This window comes from Corvus moneduloides, chromosome 1 (genome assembly GCF_009650955.1).
Source record: "Corvus moneduloides isolate bCorMon1 chromosome 1, bCorMon1.pri, whole genome shotgun sequence".
Classification (NCBI taxonomy): Eukaryota; Metazoa; Chordata; class Aves; order Passeriformes; family Corvidae; genus Corvus; species Corvus moneduloides.
The window spans coordinates 150142911-150168869 of record NC_045476.1 but is presented as its reverse complement, the minus strand read 5'-3'; the positions used below and the strand labels follow the sequence as shown (position 1 = coordinate 150168869).

The 25959-nt window shown below is 35.2% G+C and overlaps 1 long non-coding RNA gene across 1 annotated transcript; it reads right to left on the bottom strand.

Annotated features, from left to right (window-relative positions):
- Positions 1-23848, bottom strand: LOC116450257. The gene is made up of 3 exons (XR_004242737.1): positions 23838-23848; positions 19378-19383; positions 1-133 (listed from the first exon to the last, which is right to left on the bottom strand). It is a non-coding gene; the product is annotated as an uncharacterized LOC116450257 (long non-coding RNA).
- Positions 23849-25959: the final 2111 nt, after the last annotated feature.

Below are 25959 nucleotides of genomic sequence, written 5' to 3'. Positions count from 1 at the left end.
GAATTCAGTAAGTGGTTGGACAATGCTGCCAGGTACATGGTGTGACTCTTGAGGTGTCCTGTGCAGGGCCAGGAGTTGGACTTAGATGATCCTCATGGGTCCCTCCAACTCAGGATATTCTATTATTCTTGGACTTTGAATCAGTTTCCCAGAAGGCTGGTGCGTAGAACTCAGTTCAGTGTAAGCTGTAATTTTAAATAAAGTTCTGTGAATCTCTTGGATTTTCAACCACTTTAAAAAAAAAAAAAAAGAAAAAAGTTTAAAAGTGTTTATTCCCAGACTCATTCCAGCTGCTAAAATTACCAGTGTAACACTTATAAAATAAACTAATGCAAAATTTAAGTGCATTTTCCCATGAGACATAAAAAGGAAGGTGTTTTCCCACTTCAAATCTCTCTTCTGCTTACTTTCAAAGGGTATCTTTCCTGTGTCTAACCAAAACTTTATTTCTGTGGTAGACTGTCTATACAAGAACTTCTGCTTCTAAACCCAAGTTTATGACAAAAAAAGTCATAAACTTTTAAATGCAGACATTTTTTTTAGAACTGTAAATGACATTCTGACTTAAGTATAAATAATAAAAGATAGCTCTAGAGAATCTGAGATACTTAGAAAATATTTATCCTCACATGCCTATAAATCCTCACCAGTTTTGCATTCAGAGTATCCCATTCTGGGTATTTTAATCATAGGTAAGTATAAGGGAGCTCAGCTGGTTCTGTAAAGCATATTTCATGTTAAATGACAAGATCTATTTATATTTGAGACATCTGACTTGCTCCATTTAAATCAAATGCTCAGTTCGGTTTGTTTGTGGCAAGTCAGTCCTAACTTTGGAATGATATGACAATGCTTTGTTTTCTTTTATTTTCCCGCAACAAGTAATGTTTTTAGACTCCTAATCTTTGGATTTAATATGTCATATAAATTCTCTTTACTTTTACTAGAATGTAATGCGCTCTACCATCATGGTAACTGCAATGCTTAGCTGATGTGAAAATCTTGTTGTATTTTTCTGTCTTTTTTAATCCATACTTCAAGAAAATCTTACTTATTCAGAGTACCAGTTTAAATTGCTAGAGTTTAGTAGTCTCTTAATCTGTGTAAACCTGAGAAGATTGCATACTCTTGCTGTTCAAAAAAATACATTTTGGAGGAACTCAATGCATTTAAATATCAGGTTCTTAAGGTCTTATGCATATCCAGTCTTCAAAACAACATAAATTTTGTCCCCAGTTGAGAATGTAACAAATACCATAAAAATATGCAAAAAAACCCTGTATGACAATAATCCAGATCCTTATCAAGAAGAGACATGTTTTCAACAATTCAATTTCCCAATGCAATGACACACCTCTAAAGTCTTGTGGACTTCATCTGGAATAAAAAAAAACAACCAATAAACCAAAACCAGGAACAGCAACAACAGAAAGCCCACAGCCTTGATCCAATGAACCTTAATTTAAAAGTGGTTTCAGGGTATAATCAGCAGCATGACTCCAGTGAAGAATGTGTGTATCATGTTTGAAGGAAGTATGACTAGGAATATATAGTAGCTTTCTTACTATAGAGCGGCTTAATTTGATTATCTCCCTGGAAAGTGCCTTTACAAAAATACATGTAGAGTTCACAGTGAAATCAACACAGATGGAATGATATAATCAAGATTTTTTTTATTTTCACGAGACAATTTGGGTTTTGTTTTTTTAAAATAGTTCTTTTTTTTTTTGGATTGAATCCCAGGATGCTTCTACCTTGTAGCCCTTCAAAAACCAAATGAAATAAACAAAACCAAGCAAAATGCCTCCCTCCTATCCTCTAAGCTCCTCTCTCTCAGCGCAGTTTCTGTCATATGATTCAGCAGAGGTCAATATTATAACTCATTCTGAAAAGATGACTTGAAATTAATTGAAACTTAAGTTAGCATACTTTATGTTTTATAGCTTCATACTCTACATTGAAAATATTCCATCAATTTAAAAACAGGATATTGGGTGAAAATTTATAACTTTTCTGATGTCCTGATGATATTATCTGTCCTCCAAGAAATGTAAAGCAAGCTAGAAATGAATGCTGAATGTTCCACTTATATTTCTCTGCAATAGGTTTTTGAGTGGCAAGTGTCTTTGAAAAAAGGTAAAAGATTTTTTAGAAACCTGAATCACTAAAATCAACAGTTCAGTGAATGGCATTGGAATAGGCTTTATAGTAGCCTTCACAATGAGGTTTTAATCACTGAATGGTACTCACTGCAATGTCAATAATCCTGTAAAATAACCATTACTTTCCCTTTCAAAATATTTAAGGAGGAATACATTTTCTCCCAGAAATTTTTCCCCAGTTATTGATAGGTTTAATAGCTCATGAAGAACTATAGATTCTCCAAATATCATCAAAATAAAACTCATATGCCTGCAAGTTTTGCAGCATTTCACATGAAAGCTTTTTTTACTGAACAAATGCACCTATCATAGTTTAACACTTAAAAAAAAGAGAGAAATATATTCTAGTCAAAGTGTGTCAATACAGAGTAGCTGTCTTATCAGCTTATAGGAAAAGTTAGGTTTAAAATTATATGAAAAAAATTACTTGAAGTGTCTGCCTAACACCATTAAAATTGTCACCATCTTCATAGTCAGTTACATTTTTCGATTAACTCTCTTCTAAGGTATTACTAAATATCCCCTATAATGTTTTTTAGTTCTTCAGAAAAAGACTTTGTTAATTCAAGAATAGAAATCTTCAAGAACATGGCATAATGCAATTCCTTTTCTGTATTAAACCTGAAGTTTACGCAAGCCTTTGCTACTATCATAGGCAAGGAAATGAAGGAACTGTTCTTGGAGGGACATAGGATGAGGTATAGCGAACAGTGAAAGATTTATTCTCCATTTAACTCAAGAATAAAACTACTGTTGAACAAAGATAGCCAAGAATTTCACCCATACCGAGGAGTGGAATTCAAATTCAAGGAGAGTTTAATTCAGACATGTCACTGCTTGTCTTGAATACCTTACTAGGGATCAATGACTTTTCCCAGTCTGAAAAGATTTTCTTCAGAAAATTTTTTATCCTCTATGGCACAGGCTGATTGTTCAGGTTTAGATACTGGTTGTACCGCAAGCTTGGTCTCCACATTGTCAAGATTTCTCAGGCTGTTAATCAGCAAATATTCTCCATCTGTTGGCAAGGCAATTTATATTTTTACTTCAGTTTGGACTTTGTGAGCTAATTCCAGGGAAAGAAATGCAGGCCTAAGGATTCTGGGTTGTAACCAAGTTCTTCTGTTACACTGGCAACACAAGTAGCTTGAGCCACATACCTTTGCAACCCTGAGCTTACAACCCTTTGCACCCTTAGCATCTCCTCCTAAACCCCAGCTACCAGATCTGGTACTGATGTGGCCTTGGGATCTGAGGTGAAACAGCTTCTTTGTGTTTCAATTCCCTGTGCTATGGTGCAGAACAATAGCACTTCTGCAGTTTATAGGAGTGATGCTGGAATCCCATAGTATCAGAAGTCTTTCTATGCTAAAATGTTGTGCTAGAGAGAGCCACACATATAAAGTCCCTTAGCAAGAATGAGAACCATAGGAGTCATAGACACTGCTGTGAGAGTGGATATTGGAGACTAGAAATGAATAATTTCCACTTGCCTGGCTAACCTTAGGGACAGGAATTATTTATGTAGTGTGACAAGGAGCTTTCTTTGACTCAGCAAGTCTACTTCTTAAGATACAAAAAAAAGGCAAAACTGTAAAAGATACAAAAAAGCAAAAATAGCATTTTCGGCCTTCAAAATGTTTGTTTGTTTTTCATTTTGTTCACTATAACAGTCATGTCTGCAGTGCTGGTAAAAGACAAAAGAATGTGGAACAAGTTCAAACCACAGGTACATAATAGTTTATTAACTGATCAGCAGTGAAACAAAATGGAATAAAAATGCATAGCAAAGAAGTATGCATATTCCAACACCAGTTTTCAATACCTTATATCCTGTCATGACCAATAAAATTTTGTTTTTAAACCATTTCTTACTATCATTAGCCCCAAATACTTCCTAATAACTAGAACTGAGGTTAAGCACATTAGTATTTAACAAATTGATTTGTACTCTTCTCATTCATTTGCAAGCTAGGAATTATATAATTAGACATATTAAACTAATGAAGTTTTTGTGAATTTATAAGCATATATAGATATATAAAAATATAATTTTTTTTAAACCTCCTGTTTTCAAGTAACAAAGACAAAATCTAAGCTCAAGTCTTGAATTACTCAAATGGCCCTGAATAAAGAATATATCTGAAATGTGTGTGAACTGCTCTCAGAAAATCAAGGAATATACCATTTTGAGATTTGTTTGCTGAGGTCCACTGAAAAGCCACACATAATATTTATCTCAGTGTAACTCTTGGACACCTGTTCTTGGTTTCTCTGGTGCCCCAGGAAAGCAATAGATAAATCACCAGAGACACCTGAGAAAACATTAAAGATTTCATTCTTCAAAAATGGTTTTAAAGAAGAAAAGCCACTACTTTGTCCCACCCCCAAAAATGCCTAAACCAGATAATTTCAAGCCTTTCATTTTTTAAGTTAAGGGACTTATAAGGTAGTTTTTACAACTCATAATTAAATCACCTGTACTAGAAGTAAAAATTTAAGGAAGACATGTAAAACTTACTTTATCATTAAATATGATTTTAGTATCAGTTTATGACTTACTTTTGCTTGTGGTGTTTCATGTATTTATTGAATGAGCACATATCTATTTAATCAAACTGCAAATACACTGCACTTGGAAGAAAAATATGGTGTGACTAGAGAGACATTGTCAATCAGAAATCTTATATGCATACAGTTGCAAGAGCTTGTCCATGGATTCTAGTCTATTACCTTTATCTAGGATGACACCTGGATTATTTATGAAACATTTTTTATGCTGTTTCCAGAAAACATATATTTCACAACGGTTTCCTTTCTGTCCAGTAAGACATGTAGTTGTCAGTAAAGTAAATTTCATTCATCTAATTTCAATTATCCTTATTGACTAAGAATCTGTATAAAAGTATAACATTTGAATACATCATAAAACTCTGCTTTTGTTTCTGTATAATCTGTTTAATGCAGACCTATAGTCCTTTATTAACTTATATCTTAGAAGCGATGCTCAAAAATATTGTTATAAAACTTAATTTTCAAAAATTGTCCATAGAAACTTAGTAATTTTGGTTAAGTTTCTCAGCCAATGCTCAACCTGTGTTGTTGTAGCCATTCTTCTAAAAAATCTTTGTTTTACTCTAGCAGAGGTAATGAGTCTATAGAAGTCACCATCATGATAGGAGCTTTACCTTATCTTCAGTCTCCTCAATGATTTCTCTACAAAGAGAAATGAAGTGATCATACAATTTAACTAATATATATCATTTTTGATCCAACCAGGAGATTCACAACAAATTCTACCCAGTGAATTCTGTTAGTTTATGTGATTAAATGCTAATTTTGCCCATGGAAATCTCTTTACCCTAAGTCAGAAACATGAGCCCCTGTTCCCTTGTCCCTTGGGGCTATCCCAGGGAAGCATTATGAGCCCTATGGGCTCGGTGAATCCCGACACTACGAGTCCACAGGGGCAGCTCCCTGATCTGGAAGATGGCACTCACTGGGCCAAGAAAGAGTGCTGTGGGACTGCACAAGATAATGGAATGTTCTGGGCAGGAGCCAAAGGTGGGGCAAGGGAGAGATCAAAGTGGTTAGAAAAGCAGGAAAATAGAGGGATAAGGAGATAAAATGGGCTGGTATTGGGTAAGAAGAGAATCTATGCTTGTCTAGCCGTCGCCTGTTCCTAGTCAATGAGTCAATTCTCTATTCCAAAAAGACTGCCTTTCTCTCTGCTTTCCTGAGTGAGGACTCTATTGGGAATGCATGTGCACATGTGGATGTCTCAGTGCAGCAGCTGGAGAGACCAGAGGGTGTTTGTGTCTGTGGTGCCAGAAGCAGAAGAGACACGAACATGTGCAAACTGTACACGGGTGTGCATGTAGGTGCCTGCAATTTCCTAGAGAACTTCAGGGTGGACTAGATAATGAGTGGAATAAAAATGATGGGAATCAGGTATCAGAAGTGCCATAAATTTACTCAAATACAGGAGAGTACAGAGGTGTTGAGACTGACTACTGGAGAGACAGTTGGTCCTGTCTAGCTATTGAGATTAGGGGATCTCAGGGAGGGCTATGAGCAAGGCCACAGATCCAAACCACCTACCTGTGAGTTCCATTCAAGCAGGGAGCATGTTTGGGCATGAGGCAAAGTGGGAAATGAGGGGACCCATGGGCCAGCTACTTGATAGACTGTTTAAGGTTTGTTACTGGAGGAAATTAAGGGGTCATGTGTCTCTGCATCCATGTGACCAGGGTTTTGTTTTTATGTGTGGGTATCAGCAACTGGAATGGGGCTGTGAACACTAGGGGTTCATATGTTGATGTGCTGGCTGTGCACTAGACTAGGATCCAGAGACCACCACCATTTATATATGTGTATAATTTCCTTGATCAACCAGGAGGGGAACAGGATCAGGCCACTTCTGCTTGTTGTATTTGAGTTAGTATGGTGTGGTTCATATCTGTATTGATCTATATGTACTGAACCACGCAAATATAAACATACAGAGGGAGAGTATACATATTTAAAATACAGGCTCAGCCTCACTGCTGACTGGACATAGGGTTATCAAATTGCAACAGCCATGCCTCTGTTGGGCTGCAAAACTTGTCACTTTCTAAAAGAGTCACCTTTAGAGAGTGAGATAAAAAGGTGTTAAAATCTGCATGGACAAAATAGAGCTGATTACTCAGCAGCACAAAATACACTTCTTTTGTACAAATAGCTATCCACAGCTTGTTACAGATTTATACCAAAGATTATAAATAAAATTTAAAAAATTAAAAGGAGTTATTTAAGATTTGAAGTCTCGAATACACAGGATTCTGAGCTGAATATTTTTCAGTGGCAAATGCTGAATGCAGTAAGTTTGAGCTCCACTGAATACTGAGTTTTGGGATATTTTGTCTTTGCTGCTGGGTAGTTGTCTATACAAACATTGAACAAACATTTTCTGGAATATCTCAGCTTTGAACTGTGTAACAGGTTCAATAAGTAGAAACATAAAAAGTAGAAAGCGCTATGTAGAAAATTTCTTACAAAAAGGACTTTAAATACTCCACAGGAGTAGAAACCAAAATGAAAGTAGGTTGCAAAATGATCAAAATATGCAGGTCATGAGGATTAAACTACACACTCAAAAAATGAAGTATTTAACTCTACCAATATAAAACCAAAACTCAGTCCAGATTTGTTAAAAAGGTCATGAACCATTGAACTGGACTTTTGACTCAAACTAAGCTTTTGAAAACTCCATTTCTTCCCAGAGGAGTAGTGAAAGAGGATTGCATTAGCTTTTGATATACTTTACTTGCTATCAGCAGGGATTCAGTAGTGCCTGAGGAGTTTTACTTTGAGTTTTCTCATTTGTTTCCACGCGTCCAAAGGAATTTAAAAAGCCCATTTTTCCTTTTCATAAGATTTATCTTGTTCTCTGGTAAAGCTTGGATAATTGATATCAAAAGGTTTAATCTTCTCTGAGAGTTTACCATCTTTGGCACCACAAGCTCCAACATTTGGCTACTTCTTTCTGAAATAGCACAATGACAAAGGCAATGTAAGAAAAAAACCAGCAAAAGTCCATATTCTGTAGAAATACCCTCATCCCCCCACCCTCCATTATGTTATTTAAAAAGAAGCTGGACTGATATGTACCTAAGAAGAATCTTGGAAACCAGAGTCTATCTCAAGATATCTCCTTTGGTCAGAATATTAAAACATCCTTATGTAGGTAAGGTTGTCTGTCTTCTAGCTTGGATAAAACAGTTCTGTGTCTAAAAGGCAATGTGTGCAAACTTCTGCAAGATGGAGACATTATAACAACAAAACTATCTAAAAAATGGCAATTATCTCCAGCTCATACATTTACACAAAAGCTACAGCTGAGCAACTCGTCAAAGAGTTGGTAACAATGCAATACCAAAACTGGGAAAAGCACAAATGGAAGCAGGAAGAGGCAGTTTCAGTTGCCTCTAATAATGGTGAAAAAAAATAAATTGAAAGTTCCTCTATTATAGAATGCTACAAGTAATATAATATCATGAACACCCTCATATTTCAAATAAAAACTGGAAACTTATTCAAAATCTGGGGAAAAAATGGCAAATATAACAATAATTTAAATTTGAGATGTGTTTTAGGTATATGTCTGAGATTCATCTGTGATGAATCAGCTGTCATATAATAGAAAGACCACTTGACGTAAAGCCAGGAATACACCAATTTACTCACCCAAGCTGAGTGTCAACTGTTTTCCTAAGTGGGAAACATGATAAAATTACTTCAGTACTGCTAGTAACAAATGCTGTGAGTAAGCGTATTTGTATTCCTTGGTGACATTTTATGACTTGGGTTTAATCCACAATGGAGAAATTAAACTCCATTTAGTTATGGCCTTTTTTCACTTGAAACTTACAGAGGGCTCAGAAAGTTCCATTCTAAGATATCCCAGCCATACATTATTATTTGGAAAGTTTCCAGATTTATGTTTTAATTTCTTAATTTTTCTTTTTTAAATAATCAAATTAAATTATTTTTTTCTGTTGCTATATTCATACAGTAGTAGAAAATGGGGGGAGAAGTAATGGTATGACATGCAAAAAAAAAAAAAAAAAAATTCTTTGCAGCTTAGGCAGCCAAATGATGATAATGCAGTCACTAGAACACTAAAAAGTGCCACTGCAGCACATCAGTACACACCTGGCCACCTGAACCATTGCCCACCTTACACAAATGTAATTTTTGGATTGCTGTGATTGCTGTACTGGAAGTCTCTATAAACTTCGCCCTGAGAAAGGATTTTCAGGAAAGCTGCAGAGCTCTCAGACAAGCTAGATCTGCTCAGAGCAAATTAATTATGGGGCTAACACCTCTAAATCTGCTTTAGATCTCCTAAGATCTGTAAGAATAAACTTATACTGCCCTTTAGAATGTAGGCCAGGAAGTGGAGCAAGGAAGCCTTCTCATACATTGTATAACATAGATGTTGATTAAAGGAAATCATGTGTGAATTGTATTGGACATGATTAGACTGAGAGACAATTAAGTCTGTGAATTTTGAATTTTTTTCGTTTTTATTTTCAATCTCAAAAGTCACTGCTTTCAGAAATTGGCTTCCAAAGTCACTGTGTTTGCTTCAGCACTGGAGTTAAAACTGATGGGCTATAAACCAGTTTTGTGAATTCAAACACTTATGATTTTTCTGGAAAGTTTCATGCCAGTTCCTTATGGATATTCTGGAATATTCTTTGGAATGAACTTGAGATTTTTAGTTAGTGGTCTTCTGCATCATGTCAAAGGTTGTCAGTAGTGTTCAAACTATGTGTCTATTCACATATACAGTGGGTATGCACACAGTACAAGGCAGGAAACTAATTCCCATTTTGCTTTAGAAAAAGTCCTGAAAATGTATTAAGTGACAGCTATGTTACCTCATTTCACATTCAGGAGCATATGTTTTCTCACTTTCCTTCTTCTGTGCCCAGGTCTCTGGTTCCACTCCTCAAGGTTTCCTTAACATATCCTGACTATGTATACTTAATATATTACAGAAATTTCAGCTCTCAAATTAGTTAGGGTTAACTAGTTTAAGACTGAAACTGCGGAGATTTGGAACCTTTAATTTTCTCCTATATCCATAGAAAGTGCAGAAACAAATTTTTGAGTCAGTAACCAGAAAACTGCCCAATCCCAAGTTATTAGAGGACTACATTTGGCTTTGTTTTTAATCTGTGTGCTAAATGGCAGCATGATTTCAGTATTTCAAGCCATTTTTGGAGCACACCTAACTTCTACACCTTACTACTTATCAGAGGTAAACGTATGTCTGATCTAACTGAACCTTTTCTTTCTTCTCCTCTTTGAAGTTATTATTTTCTAGTTCATTTTTCATTTTGTGACTGGGACAAAAGGCAAGACAATAAGGTTGTATATTAAAAGTGCATCACAAAATGCAATGGGCCTATTTAAGTGAAATTATCTAATTGGAACATGGAGAATAAAAATAATTAAAATTTAGAAATATAATTTAAATTTTAATTTATATATAGAATTGAGCATTTTGTTGTTGACTATGCATTTGAACAAAAAAAAAAAAAAAGAGGGTTTATCCTAGGAATGAAAAAGGTATTTTGTTCAGCAATCAAGTTTCATAAACCCCAAGTATTTTGTGATAGTCTTTTAATCTTTAATTTTTTTACATTCAAATTTTGAATATGATTGTGCTGAAATTTAAATATATTTCAGAAATATATTTTCTCTGCTATCACTCTCTTTACTATTTCTCTCCAAAAATTCATCAAAAGTAATATTATAATTATTTTTTAGAGTTTTCTATTTATGATTAAACAAAACAGTGCCACAGATGATGCCTAAAAATAGCTTACTTATATAAGCAGTATTAATAGCTATTTCCAATCATTTTATACAATTTTATGCAAACTTCCTGTTTATTAACTGCTTACCAAATTTAAATAAGTAGACAATAATCTGATGGATGTGAGATGGCTCTGTTGACAATAATAATTTGACAAATAGGTCTTGGGAAGGAAGCACTTCCTCATGTAATTTTATTGTCAGAATGCTCAAAAATAAAGTGCATCTGAAAACAACAATTTCTCAGAAAAGACCAGTCACAAAATTGATTTGACAGGTTTGTTTTTGGCTTGTTGCCCTCACTCTCTTTAACATCTTAAATCAGCCTCCAGTTTTTCCTCTGACTGAAAGGTTCAGATTGTTTCTCTTCTTTTCTTCTTTTTTCTCCTTTTTTTTTTCCCCCCATGTTGGAATTTTTTTTAGCTTTAATCTGAATATAGGCAGATACTCTATTTCTTCAGGCATGAACCCTAATTAAGATTAAAAGGTTTGCAATGAATGTAATCTGTTCCACCAGAAACCTAGAGCTCAATCCTACAGAGGACTTTAATACCAAAAATAGAATGTAGGTGGAATTGAGTTGCCTATATTTAAACTTGCTATCTTAAAAGCTTGGCAACCTGCACCTTAGCCTACTAAAGGTGAAAAGATGAGGTACACTTTTGTTTAACTCCACTGTGGGGGCTGAGCTTCTCCTCGGCATTTCAGTACCGTGACAGACTCCACATGGAATGATAGCCTACTTTAGCAATATGGTGCTGGTGTTGTAATCCTCCTTTTAAATAATTGTCTCAGGTTTAAAACAAGTTTTCGAATCAGGCATTGAAGATCAGCATAATTCTCAGTTTAATAAATTCTATGAAAACCACTGGACATTAATTCTATTTTCTGGAAGACTGATCTACTTACCAAGTATATTTTAAATGTGTGAGACGCCCAACTCCTGATAAAATTGCATCAAATAAAACAAATTATGTAAAATTGATCAAGCCCTTTACATTGTCAGAAGTGTAAATCCTGGGATATTCAACTCTGGAAATTGTGATCCCTGATACAGCCCTGTTTGTGTATTCTCATCAAATGGATGTACATCACAGAAGAAATTCCTAAGTAAGGGCAGGAGCCCAGAATCTTTTCCTGCTATGTAAGTGCAGGGGACACTAAGTTGAAAAATCAAATACCCTCTGGTCTAGAGAAGAAAATGTGAATTATCTAAAAATATTTAGATTCTTTATTGTACAGGGGAAAAGCTACAAGAAAGGGAATAAAGAGTTGTCCCTACTTCTGACAGTTACTTCCAATATAGTCATTGATGAGAGTAGATTTGGGTTTCAATGCTCATTTTAGACATCTCAGTTGCTAACTTGCCTTCAGTCTAGCTCCATTCTGAGTCTAATTCTTAATCATGTACCTAACTGGATAGGTACAGTGATACCATTTAGTCTCAACTATGATGCCAGTCAAAGAATTAAAGTGGAATGAATCACAAGCTATTAACTGGCTTTGGACTTACTGTTTCACATCCCTGCCCTTTTTTTTCCAAGTCATGCAGAACATAATAGAGGGGTCAAATGAGAAGTACAAATGTGGCAGAGTTTTCACACTCAAGTAAAAGCTATGTCTCCATTTAAAAAAATAAATAATAATAATCAAAAAAATCTACTAACTTACGGTGTCAGGCTTGGCCAATTGAAATGAGAATACATGAGTAGTGTTTTCACTGTTATTAACCAGAAAATTCTATAGCATTTTATCACTATAGACTTTTATCTTTACAATGAGCACTCTAAGAATTATTTTCTTATAGGTTCTTATTTCTTACAGTAATAATTATTTGGCTTACAAAGACACAAAATGAGAATAGCAACTAATTTTGAGAATTTTTTATTGAATGCCTATTGAAAATGAAATGTTTACTGTATTTACTCTTTGTCATAAAGTGCATGTTTGTTTGTACTTGTCGTCATCCACCTTATTTTAAAGAGATATCTATATGTAGGTCACAGATACAAATTTTCTTACAAACAAATTTTAAATGACCTGATATAGGATTTGTCTTGTAACAAATAAATTATTTCTGAATACATTACTGATCATTCAGAAGCACATATAACTTCAGTTACCTTAAGATCTATCTGTTTACCTTAAGATATTTCTGAGGAGCTACAGCTATTCTCTGTGATCTAGTATCAAGAACACAGATGTAATTATTATCCAACAGAAAAGCTCCTCCATTGATCAGTATGTAAATGGGGGTTGAAAGCTATATTTATTCTCTTGACAGAGGAACTGAACTTCTGAAAAATACCACCACATTTACTGTAAGGTTCATTTAGGAGTTGTTTTCACTGTGCATCTCTGCATACATCTCAGCACACAGAGGTGAGAGCTCTCTAATATAAGTGATGGTTTCCTTTGTATTGTTACAACTGCAGTGCACAGCTCTGCTAAGAGAAAAGATGTTTGCAAGACCTATTTTATCTTTCAGTGAGTACTGCACTCCTAGTTTCACTATTCCTCTTTGTTGAAATAGAATTATGGCAGTAACAATAAAAAGTGAATAAATGGCCAAGAAGTAAAAGACTAGTAACTAATGCCATATCATTGCCATTACTGTGAGGATGAAATCCAAAGCAGTAATCAAAAGGCAGTAACTAGGAAAGCAGCACACACAGGCTGATATATTTTTAATTTATATGAGACATATTGTATTTTGAATATTTTTTCATGATCATTCTTCTTTCACTTAGTAAATATAGGTGTGAAAGAAAAAACATTTCTAAGGAAAGTTCTACTATGCGTTTGCAAAATAGTAAATGATGTGCATGCACTTGTGCATGAGAGACAAAGGAGGGGGTGGCTGAGGATATGAACAGTTCTCAGCTCTATTGTTTATCAAATGTAATATATGAGGTGAGACAGAAAAATAGTTACCACATTTATTGTTGTCATTGTTTTTCAGTTGGACTTTTTTTTATTTGACTACAGTAATTCCATTGATTCAAAATTCAACTCTAAGCAGGCATCTGTGTTTATATTGTTCTATCATAGCATGATTTTACATTTGATGAGAGGAAAAACTGATATTTCTGTAATCAAAACCTGTTCTGACATTCACTGAAATGACCACACAAAAGGGATGTTTTGCTCTAAAGGAACCTTTTTTCTCTGTACATTAAGATAGTACTCCAAGCAATGAACTTAAGTCAGCAAGTAGAGTACAGATAGACAGTACATTGTGCTTTAAGACTGCTTTTGGGTTGATTATTTGTAGAGGATTTTTGAGGTTTGTGGTTTGTCTTTTTTTTGTTTCTCTTGTGCTAAAGCAGTAGGATGTTTTTAAACTACAACAGTGAGAGTTCACTTTTAATTCCTGTGTTTCTCTCTGTGCTGGTTGGAGAGATAAGTTACTCTTCGATTGTTTCTTTCCTCTCTACTGATGTCCATTAAGTTCTCCTGAGTTTTTCTGAAGTTTTTGTCAGCAGTTTTTAAGAGTTTACAGATAAGATTGAAGAATATATTTAATATGATCACATGATAACACATAGCTCTTCATCTGTAATTGTTCAAATAAGTGAGCATGAATGATAACCAATGAAAATATGCATTTTTGTGTTTTGCATATAGTAACTTCACTTTTAATGTGAAAACTTTGACACACAGGCAAGTAGAAACTAATTTGCTTGAAATATGCCCTCTAGCTAGAGCACTTTCTCATATCAGGTATAGTGCTATTTCATTGTCATTGAAATAAAAGTTCACTTTTCATTGCCCAGACAGCTGAAAAATCTATTGCAACCTCAGGTACCCAGAGTTACACAAGCTGACATTTACATTTGCCATATCTTGGTTAATAAATTTCAGATTCTGACTTTCCTGACATTTTCTCATACAAAGTTACTTTCTTTACCTAGAAGTTTAGCAGGTGTGCATTCAAGTCTAAGAAACTGTAGTGTCAAGTTTGAGGGGTGAGGTGTAGAAAAGAGAGAGTGCAAGACAAGACAGAGAGAAAAACTTAGGGAACATAAATTAAAGAAATGAGAAGTGCATTGTCAGGGAGTTTATCTTTGAAGAAACATAGTTATACTTTGAGTTTATTTAAAAAAAATAGCAAAAGACAGAAAAATTTTTTTGCAATTTTATTTGTTTTACTAAAATTATAAATCTGCTGATGAGATTTAAAACTCTTGTATTGTTTGTATAGATGTAATAAAGAGCAGTCTAAGTCAAATGATGAGCTTTATAGTCTGAGAAAGAAAGTTCAAAGACACTTCTGAAGTTATTGTTAGTACAGGGTCTAACTTGGGTTGTCATATTGATTATGCCTTTACTATGAAATATACCCACAAGCAATTGTATCTGGTTTAGCTGATGATTCACTTTTTAAACATATGTTTTTCTGCATAAATATTCACTTTACTGCTTTGATCTCACTTGCCTCATTTTAGGTCTTGTTGAAAACAAGCATGCATTTCAAATTTTGAAAACCATCTCTTTTGAGGGTCTTAGAGCAATAAGAAACTGTGTGACCACATTTAGTTTACTAGCATGCATTTTAAAATGCATAAAACAGATGCAGACAGAATATTTCCAAACTCATTTGAATGCCCATATTAAATAAGTACTTGCTAACTTTTAAGTTCAAAATGTGTGTTTGCTTCTATATGCAACAGCTTTCTCAATTCCAGTTACAATTTCAGAATTCCTTTGTATATGAATGATAAAAAGCTAGGATATGATTCTGATTTGACTTGGATCTCCCTGGTTCTTTAACTTAAATGTACTTAAGTGTTTCTGTGTAAAGGTAGTTATGAAAATAAAATCAAGCCTGATATACTGGGCTATTTTTCTGACAACATTAGTTACTCTTAAACCAAAGGTTTTATTTTTAGCACATTCCTTTATCTCATTTTAAGAATTTTCTCTCTAGGTACAATTCTGTAGGCATGTTAGCGCTAACAGGCACTTCTAAATCTCATGGTTTTGACATGACCTTTCATCATCATATTACAAAAATCTATGGTTTACATATTGTGCCACAAAATGTAATTGCTGCTTAAACATTCTGTGAGTGACTTTGGAAATTTCTGTGCAATGTCTGCTTCTTCTGAAGACACTTTCTGCCTCTAATAACAGATTCCCTGCCGTCATCATCACCAGTTACCTTCATCTACCTGAGCTTTTTGACATTTCTATTGTGGCCTGCAATCCATTTGCAAGTTCATGTGGCTCTGTAATGGAATATTAACACCCTGAGAGTAGGCTTGCCAGCAGGAGGTGTGTCAGAGCAATTTGACAAACAGTGCTTTGAAGGACTGTGACCTTGGAAGCATCTAGCAGGACAATTTATGAATTTGGAGTAGCTGCCAGATTGAATTGTAAAAGGGTGTATATTAACACATGGGATTACAATGAAGACTCATTCATAAACATCAACATCCTGCCAAAGAATGGATCACACAAAAGTTTAATAGAATATCTATTCTCTTATTATGAACACATAAATCCCTCAAATTATCTGTCTGCTTTCTTGGAACACCACAATTGGACCATAGTTTTCAAGTCCTTTTTTTTTACACTTAAACATTTTTCTTATAACATGCCAAATCCTTCCCCAGCTGGGCACTGGCACAGGTCCCACTGATTTTAGCAGAAGTAAACCTGCCATCAAAAGACAGTTATGATTGTCATGTTAATATTGGAAACCACAACACACTTCTTTAGGCCACAGCTAAGCATCTGAAATTAAATTTCTAAATCCATATTGTTACTTCTACATAAATTTCACCGACTTTTCAAAGACTTTCAGTGGCCATGAATCAACTGAAAAGACCTAAAGGACTGAAAATTAGGTCATATTTATCTATGAGTCTTAATAAGGATTTGAAGCTTTAACTGCAGACGTCCAGGTTTGGAAATCTTGGCCTATGGTTGCAGCCCAAACACCTCCAATATTTTCTGGGAATGATCAGAAAATTATACAGTAAAGACCATGTGCAGTGCTGTTGACTATGGCATAATTAAAGAGAGACAATAAAGCACAGAGTGCTCAACTTAAAAAATACTGTAAAATTACATGTTACCACTGAGCAGATTGTTTTTAGATTCTGTTGAAAAAAACCCTTCTCTGAGAAGTAAAACTATAGAAATAAAATATAAATTATAATTACTCAGCCTAAGTATACATTTGTGGGGAACTATTTTCAGTAACTTTGCATTTATGAACATAGTTTAAAAGGCAAATTCACACTGAATTCTCAATTAGAAAAAAATCTTCCATTTTGCAAACAGAAATATGCTGCTGTTAGACAGAAGTACTTACATTCTTCATGCTTGACAGTTTATCTCCTTTTTAAGTGTAAAGAAAATTTGAAAATGCTAATCTTACCAGCTTGCACTGCTCCTCAGTGCAGCATAGTAAGAACTTAAGCACGTATTGTCTGCAAAGAACCCTAGAACCATCTAATGTATGTAATTGGCATAAAGAGATATCTCCTTTTAGCTGGTGTCCCAGTTCAGTAAAACATGGCCTGACAGCACATGCGAGTCACACAATTCTGAAGCCCAGCCGGTATCCACAGCCTGAAGCAATAACCAACATAGACCTGATCCAAGGCTGGCTGAAGTGAAAAGAAGCTATCTTATTGTTTTCAGTGGCTTTTGGATCATGCAATCCTTGATAAATTTACCCTTTGCTGCACCCTGATATAATCCTTATATCACACAAGGTAGTGGACACAAAAGGTACTACAACATCAGCAGGCATAAGATTTATTTCAAGAAAGTTGTTGAATGATATTCTTTGTATGTCAAGGTTGATCCCCAGCCAGATGTGTATACCTTGCTTATTATTTGTCATACCTCTAGTTTTAGTAGAAAAATACAATTCCTCCTGAAGTAGAATGTCATTTACTCCACTAATAAATTCAATGATTTTTAAAAATATTTTTCCCTCAGAGTTCATTTCACTCCATTTTGTAAATGCTGGTGTACAACCACATAGGGGCAGAGGCAGGCAGTGCCAGATCACTTGACCTTTATGATTCTCCACTGGCAAAGTAAAATTGTTTACCTTTACTGTATTTTTTTCATATCTCCCTCTCTTTTCTCTTTTTAAATTCCTATGCTACAAACTGAACATATATAATTTATGACTAATTTTTTTTGTAAAATTATGGCTCGATTCACTGACATGAAGACTCTGCTTTTAACCTCAGCTTTTCAACACAATAATAAAGAGCTCTGTAGACAGTTCTGGGATAGCATTAAAAAAAATCATTGCTCAATAACTTAAAAAAGCAGTCAAGATGCTTTTTCCTACCCACGGTACCAATTTACATTCTTATAAACAGAAGAAGCTATTTTTTATTAGATTGTAATTCAATAAATGGCACTCTACAGTAAGGGAAGAACAATTTTCTAAAATAATTTTTAATAATGATGTATAAACCAAAAAAGCCCCCTTTAAATGCTTTATTTGTATAGTCCTTAGATAAACCACATCACCTTGAAAGAGGAGAGAACAAGTGAAACAAAATGAAAAATGTTGCATCTTTCAGTGGCCTTGAGTCACGTGTTCTGCAACAGATTTATGCTTCACTGCACCTTTGCTCCTTGTACTGGATGTTTATTTAAAAATAAAGCCATAGATAACCCAAATAAGAAGTGGAAGCAGAATTATAGTGAGAGGAGCTATTGAAATAGAAGGAACAGAAGGTTGTGGGGTATAAGGGACAGCAAGGCAACGGAGAGGAGTGTGGAGGAGGCTGCATATTTTCCATCACTAACTGAATATTCAGGAAGTTGGCACCAATCACTATGAACTCTAGCCATGGTTTCATGCCTAACAAAATTTAATCTGCAGATTATAAACGTGGAAATGCAGTACCTGACTATTTTTTGAGATAGAGCTGGGAATTCTACTCCCTGACTGCAATCACAGTTTCAAGTTATATTATTAAAAAAAAAAAGAAAAATAAAGCGAAAATACAGAAAATAGAAAATAGGATTTTTTTTCTGTATATGTAATGGGCAGCTTCAGTGGAGTCTCTGTTAACACAAAAACTTCTTCCAATGTTTAGTTTAAATGTGTTTCTTATAATAGCATTGCACTTTGCATTAGGTACCTTTTCTCTCCTACTGTTAATAAGTTCAGTCACTTTAGTGTGGAGAACAACCTGATACTTCTACAGTGAAATGACTGGCTTGCTAGATGAGCAGACAGCAGTCAATATTGTCTACCTTGACTCTGGTACAGTTTTCAGCACTGTCTCCCATAAAATCCTCAGAGAACCTGATGAGGCAAGGTCTGGGTGGGCAGTTAGTGAGGGCGATTGAAAATTGGCTGAATGACTGAGCCCAGAGTGGGGTGATCTACAGCACAAAATCTAATTGGAGGTGTCACCAGTGCAAACTCACAGTCAATACTGGGTGTGATCCTCTTTATTATCATCTTTACTGATCTGGATAATGGGGAAGAGTGTAATATCAACAAGTTTGCTCATGACGCAAGACTGACACACCAGAGAGTCATGCTGCAATCCAGAGGGACTTCAACAAGCTGGAGAGCTGGATCGACAGCAACCTCATTAAGTTCAATAAGGTGAGGTAAAAATTCCTGCACCAGGATATGCTGGGGACCACCCAGCTGGAAAGTAGCTTTGCAGAAAAGGACCTCATGGTCCTGGTGGACCATTCAGAGGACTACAGAAATCTCCACAATGTGTGGCGATACCCGTTCAATAGTTCAAGATACCTGAGTTACTCTTTTCCTGTATCACATCTTGATGTACATACACATCTTGACAAAACTTCATGACTCTAAAACTGCTATTCAAAAAGTTACTGAAATCTCACTCTGCTCTAAGTGATATAAAATAGGCACACATTCTTCTTTGATCGTGAGTCTATTTGTATGTCCACAGGGGACAGACTAACCTTATGACATACATTTACTATCAACGTCCTTTGGGCAACAACACATATTATGACATTGTCTCAGTTTGCAGCCAAAAATATCTACCAAATACAGTCAGACTTCTTTTCTTTTTCCCTCACTTCTGCCTTTTCTTCAGTATATTTTTGCTATCAGTCACATGTTCCTTAAACAAATCGGGGTACAGACTTCCCATTTAAACACATCTCCTGCGATCCTGTCAAGGTCAGCCTCACTTTTGTTTGGTACAGCTCATTAGGGATACTGGAGAAGTGCAAGTCCTAGGAATACAAATGTAAGAAGGTAAACTACCTTCCAGTTATCTAAAATTTAATGATTAATTTGTTGCAAAATGCCAAATGCCTATGTGAAGAAACATTCACTTCTCTTATTTAGTACCATGCTGCATGTACAGTCTAATGCTTTAAGTAATTCACTGCAACTATTTCCAATTCATATCCAAGGCTGTCTCGTGGTAGCTCTCACTGTCAGCCTGTATAAAACAGTAAGGTCATGCGGACACCCTGCTGTCACTTTACCATAACTTGTCTATCACACGAAATATGCTCAAAGCATCAGGATCATAAAACTCTCAGACAGAGTGTGCTTATTTGTATGTCCCATGAGGACAAAAAAAGCTTACTTTTTGAGCATCAGAAGTGTCTTCTGAAAATCAGAAGCATATAAAGAAAGACAAAACAATTATTCTTAAGTAATAAAATTAGGTTCCTAAGTGAAGCTTATATCACAAAATCTGTTAAGAAGAAAAAGCGAATTCCTTTGTGTATATCAGACTGTATTACCTGTCTAATTTTTAGAATTGCTGAAGCACATCCTATTTCAAATGCAATTGCAACAGAACAGTTGTGATAGCAGACATATATAGCAACTTTCTTTTCAGCATTTGTAATGGCACACATTACCACAAAAGCATTTATGAGAATTACAGCACTTTGAGTTTCCAAAATAATTATATTTTACAGATATGAAGCCTCAGTGTACTTTCATGTTAGATAAATACAACTAAAGGCATGTCTTCTCTCTTATTCCTGGTGTACATACAGACACAGTTCCAAGCAAGCTGAAGTGGTGTGGAGACTTAGGAAAACATGTCTAGGTGAGTCTCATTCTTGGTCCTGAATTTGGGCTTGTTTATTTTTCTTGTTCAGTATTTTGGCTTCTTTGGGGTTTTTTTGTTATCTTACTTGCCATTTGGGACCACATTGTTCCACAAAACTTGTAGTGGCTAAATGGAAAAGATTATGTTTAAGCAAACATAGTTTTGCCTTCCAGTACATACATACCTAGATTTCTAAGGCACAGACTGGCCTTTATGAGTAGAATAGATAGTCAGTCTGTTAGCTTTTCCCCTTCCTCCTCAGCTCTTCTCTCACAAATCCCTTCTCATGCTTTCAGAACATTTCACCTTAGACTTTTCCTATCTTTTAGTTCAGCATGTAGATACCTTGGCTGTCAGTTCATACAACAAATCACGTATGATCCTGATGAAGCCATTAAGAGTTGTACAGTGAACTCCCTGGAGTCAGTATGTCAGTTAATGTCTTGAAGTTGTTAAAAAAACCCATCCAAACAAAAAAACCCTTGGTTTTCTTTCTTCAGTTTAAGTGTGACAGCCCAGTACAAAAGGGCATAAAAGAGAGACTAATAATACTCTTTCCCTCAGCACCCTTGTGGCTGGATGGAAGTATTCCATCTACCTTGCAGTTAGGGAAATACACTCTCATAAATCTGTATAAGAAATTGATTTTCAGGGAAAGACTTTGTGATTGAACCAAAGGCTGGTACACTTTCTGAGGTCCTATAAGATCGTGGTCTCCCCTCAGTTTTGGTGCTAGCACTTCACATTCAGCCTTTGGGCTCAGCCTATAAACAGTCACTAAATTTACCATCAATCGTCTATCTTTCAAGACCATTAGTGTCAAATGACTGCAGCACCAAGGTACATTACACAAATTCTCTTCCCTTATCTTCACATTACCATTGACTAGGAACACAAGAAAAATCTTGGGGAACCAGCTCATGTGGTCTCACAGCATGATATTGAGCTCTCACTGCTCCAAAAGTCATTAAGTTATACCTGGTAAACTCTCCTTGCCTTTCTCTAAATTATGTCCTTTGGCAACAAGATGCAAACTCAAACTAGATATAAGTGCTTTCTCAGTCCCCTCTGATTGCCAACTGATAATGCTTTTTGCTTTTTGTTTGTTTATTTTAGAAAGAAACAGGAAAGCTGAACATGGCATGAGAAAATTTTAACAAGGACCTAAAAATAATCTACTCTCTTTTCAGTAAATATCTGGTAATCAGTTTGGATGCAAAAAGCAACACAGGATCTATGAGAATTAAACTTGTTTTCTAGTTGTCTAAATTTTCTAAAGTCTAATATCCAACAGAGCATATAAAAGCAAGCTTTAGTCGTAGCTCAAGAAAATGACATGACAATGGCAGTGACATAGCACATTGCAGGCCCCATAATCACCATTAAGTGATGAAGTAATGCAAGTTTGGCATGAAGTTCCAAGCTTCATGGTGCTTAGGGCTGACTTAGGCCTACACCATGTTGCCCATTGTAAATTGGATATGCGTAATGGGCCTTTATGTTTACATATTTGAAAGGTTTGATTAACATCTGTTTTTCAACTATAAGAGCTACCAAAAAAGCCAAGGACTACTGTGTCTATACAAGTGGATATAGTCTGTATTAAGCACGGTGGAAGCTTCATCTTAATTTTCATCTACGGCAAATGTAATTTAATTATTGTTAGGAACATTTTGTCAGGTGCAAGAAGAGACAGAATATAGCCCAACTCACAGCTTGACAATTGAAATATTGCTGGATAGAAGCTTAGAATTAGAAAGTATAATTTTAAGTACTATTGAGAAAATAGTTTAAAGATGTGCTTTTGTATTTTGATGAACATAATGACTTCCATCTAAGTAAGTTATGAGTACATTTCTAAGTAAGTTATGAGTACATTTATGCCAATTTGTTATTAATCAGTATCTTCTTCTGGTTAGATTTATTACGCTAAATCCATTTTGTAGGCAGCACATGGGTGAGACATGTGAGTGAAATCAAGATTTAGCTAACTTTAGCTCTGTTTCTGGCACTGACATCACCATTCCAAGCAGGAAGAGAGAGAGACATACGAGAGTGCAGGAGTGAAATGTCTTAAATAACTGAGTCTTTTGTCATATAAAAATCTTAGAGGAAAGTTTTACTTTGGGCTATTTTCAACTACTCACGATCTTATTCTGAAAAATAAGAAACACCTATATCAAACCAAATTTAAAAAAACAGAGAATGGGTCATCTTGTTTCTAGTAGCCTCCAAGTTTCTCATCCCTCTCAAATGCATGACTATAAAAAAACCCCTACTTTTATATTTTCCTACAGCTGCACATAAAAGCCTGAAAAAAATTGCATTTTGAGCTTTGATTTTTGGCAAGTTGATAGCCCAAATATTTGTGGGAAATAAATAAACAATAGAAACTTGTGAAAATTATTCTTTCTTTTCTTTTTTTTTTTTTTCCTGAGAACTAACATAAAATCATGGATTTTACATCATGGAGGACAGAGGGAAGAAATCGTCTATTTCCTTTATTTCCTCAATGATGCCTTCTTCTCTAGATCAAACTTGAGAACTTCAAAATGGACTTTTAACATGACTAAGTGGAATACCTGTATAAAATATATATAAAAGTAAAAAGGATAATATACAGTGAATAACATCTACCAAATACTAATGTTAAATACAAATTTTTCACTTTGTGACTTGATTACAAAGAAGTCCTGGAGAGATATATCAAAGAACCAGAGAATATGCTGAGTTGGAAGGAACCCACTAGGATCATCGAGTCTAACTCCCAGATAACTAAGAGCACATCCTCAAGAGTCACACCATGTGACTGAGAACATTGCTCAAACACTTTTCCAGCTCTGTCAGGCTGGTACTGTGACCATGTCCCAGGTCACAGTACCAGAACCTGTTCCAGTGCCCAACCACCCTCTGGATGAAGAGCCTTTTTCTAATATCCAACTTACGCTTCCCTGACACAACTTCAGGCCATTCTCTTGAGTCCTGTCACTGGTTGCTACAGAAAAGAGATTCAGGGTCTGGCCCTCCTCTTCCCCTTGTGAGAAAGTTATCGACTGCAATGAGATATCCCCTCAGTCTCCTCTTCTCCAGCCTGAATGGACCAAGTGGCCTCAGTCTCATGCAGCTTCCCCTCAAGACCCTTCACCATCCTCATGGCCCTCCTTTGGACACTCTCTTATAGCTTAATGTCTTTCTTATATTGTGAAGAACTGAACTGCTCACAATATTCCAGGTGAGGCCATACAGTTACACTGCATATGCTCTGAAGGAGTTATTAGGCTGAATAACACCACCAACCCGTATCATAATTACATCCATGCTATATATTGATAGTAGTATAACAGCTGATAGGGAGCTGTTATGATGTCAGTGCAATAAAATTGGGATTTTGTTGGCTCAGCATTTTAATGTAAAGCATTTTTGCTGAGCATAATCCTGTCAAGGAAAACAAGTGGCCATTCTTGTATCATTTTCTTTGAATGGAAATAAGGAAAAAAAATATGGCTAAGTCTTCTAACGAAGAAAAATGGGGTTACTGAGAAATATTTCTGGAAGAACTACAAAACAGGTTCCTTGGCAACAGGTAATACCTCTTTTGAAAAACCCACCATGGCCCAAATATTCCCACAGAAAGTTTAACTTGGTTTATGATTTCTGGTGACCACAAAGTTTTGCTTATGCTCTCTTTTGCAATACCTACAATGCAAGACTATTTAGTCATGATACATATTCATATATGTATATACATATATCTTTACATATGTATCCATAAATATACATAGAGGCAGTTTCTTTTATTTCTGTTACTTTATATTGAATTTTTAACACAAAAATAAGATTGTAAAAATTTTGTTAATATGAAACTTTCTTTTTCTTCCATAAAATCTCTACACAGATTTGAATGCATTTTTAATCTTTTTTCTTGCACTTAAACACTTCTCTACCAGCCGGTACAGAACTGTGGTATCTCTGGCATATTGGTCCCCTAATAATCTGTTAACTGCTTAGAAACAATTGAAGCTCTTACTTACAACCTTTTTAAAGCTTAACCACAGTCCTGTTTCCTGTGTTTTGATTTCCAAGGCTTCCTGCTAGCAGATATAATACTTTTCCAGCCCTCTGCTTCTCACTTTGATTCCAGATATTCCTTCTTTTTCAAAACAGAAATTTTGAATTCAAACTTTTGGTCAACTTTTGTTAATGTCCATCTTTGAATAAGTAGCAATAATAAATAAATGCAGCACAGACCATACAGGTAATCTCAGATCTGAATGAGAGTTGTGTTTAGGATTTCCAATGGGCTATTGTTCCAATAGGCATTAAAAACTATTTTTCTCCCAAGACCATGCAGAAAAATTAACATAATTTGCTTTAATCACCTTGGTGGATAAATTATAGTATCCGTTTTTCAAATAAGAGAGTCCTATGGAAGTCATTGGAAAAGTGAGAAGAGACTAATCTCTGAAACAGGTTAAGTTGATTAATGATCTTAGGTTCTTCTTTTTGATGAACTCACTGTCATTAAATGGTACAAACCATGGTCAACTTGAAATGCAGTCTAACACTGAAACATTTTAGAGAGGAAAAGCTTAATTCAACCAAAGCTGGTGAATAATAGTCAGAAGATTTGGACTTCTTTTTTTAATACCACATTAGTTAATTATTTTAAATTATATGGACAGAAATATTCAGCAAACCCACTGACTAGATTGTTTGTATATCTTTTAATTCTGTGAAAAATTAGATAATCAGCCTTATGCAAATTGTCACTGACCTTTTATTTTAGTCCTTGTTATTAAATTTTCAGAGCATTTATTCAGTAGAATCCTCAGTATCTTTGCTATTGCTATATAAGGAGAGATTACTTTTACAAATGACTGTCTCAACATTATAAATAGCCCCACTATGTTACAGTTTTCCCATGAGTATCCTCACTATTGAGTAAATTGACCTTATACAGGACAGTAAGTCATTCATGACTGGGAACCTTAAACTACAGAATAAATTTGGAATCACTCAGTTCCTGACTAGACACTCTGTATTTAGCTTCAACATAACCATAAAAATGCTTTATAAAGTATCCAGCTGAGATCCTAATACAATTAGTGTCCTAGTCAAATCTGTATTTCATATATTCTGCTAAACTGCACTTCCATAAATGCACTCTCAGTGTGGGAAAAAAGTACTGGTAGAAGACATGCTTTGAAGTGCAACTTTTGCTATGTAGAATCAAGTGGTAATAATAAAAGCTTCTTCACAATTTTAGTAATGAACTTAAAGTGCACAGAAAAATCTTGTTCTAGTAACAGCTTAGTTAACAAATAGCTAAAAAATAAGCATAGTTTACTTCATCTGCAATTTAAGAGAACAAC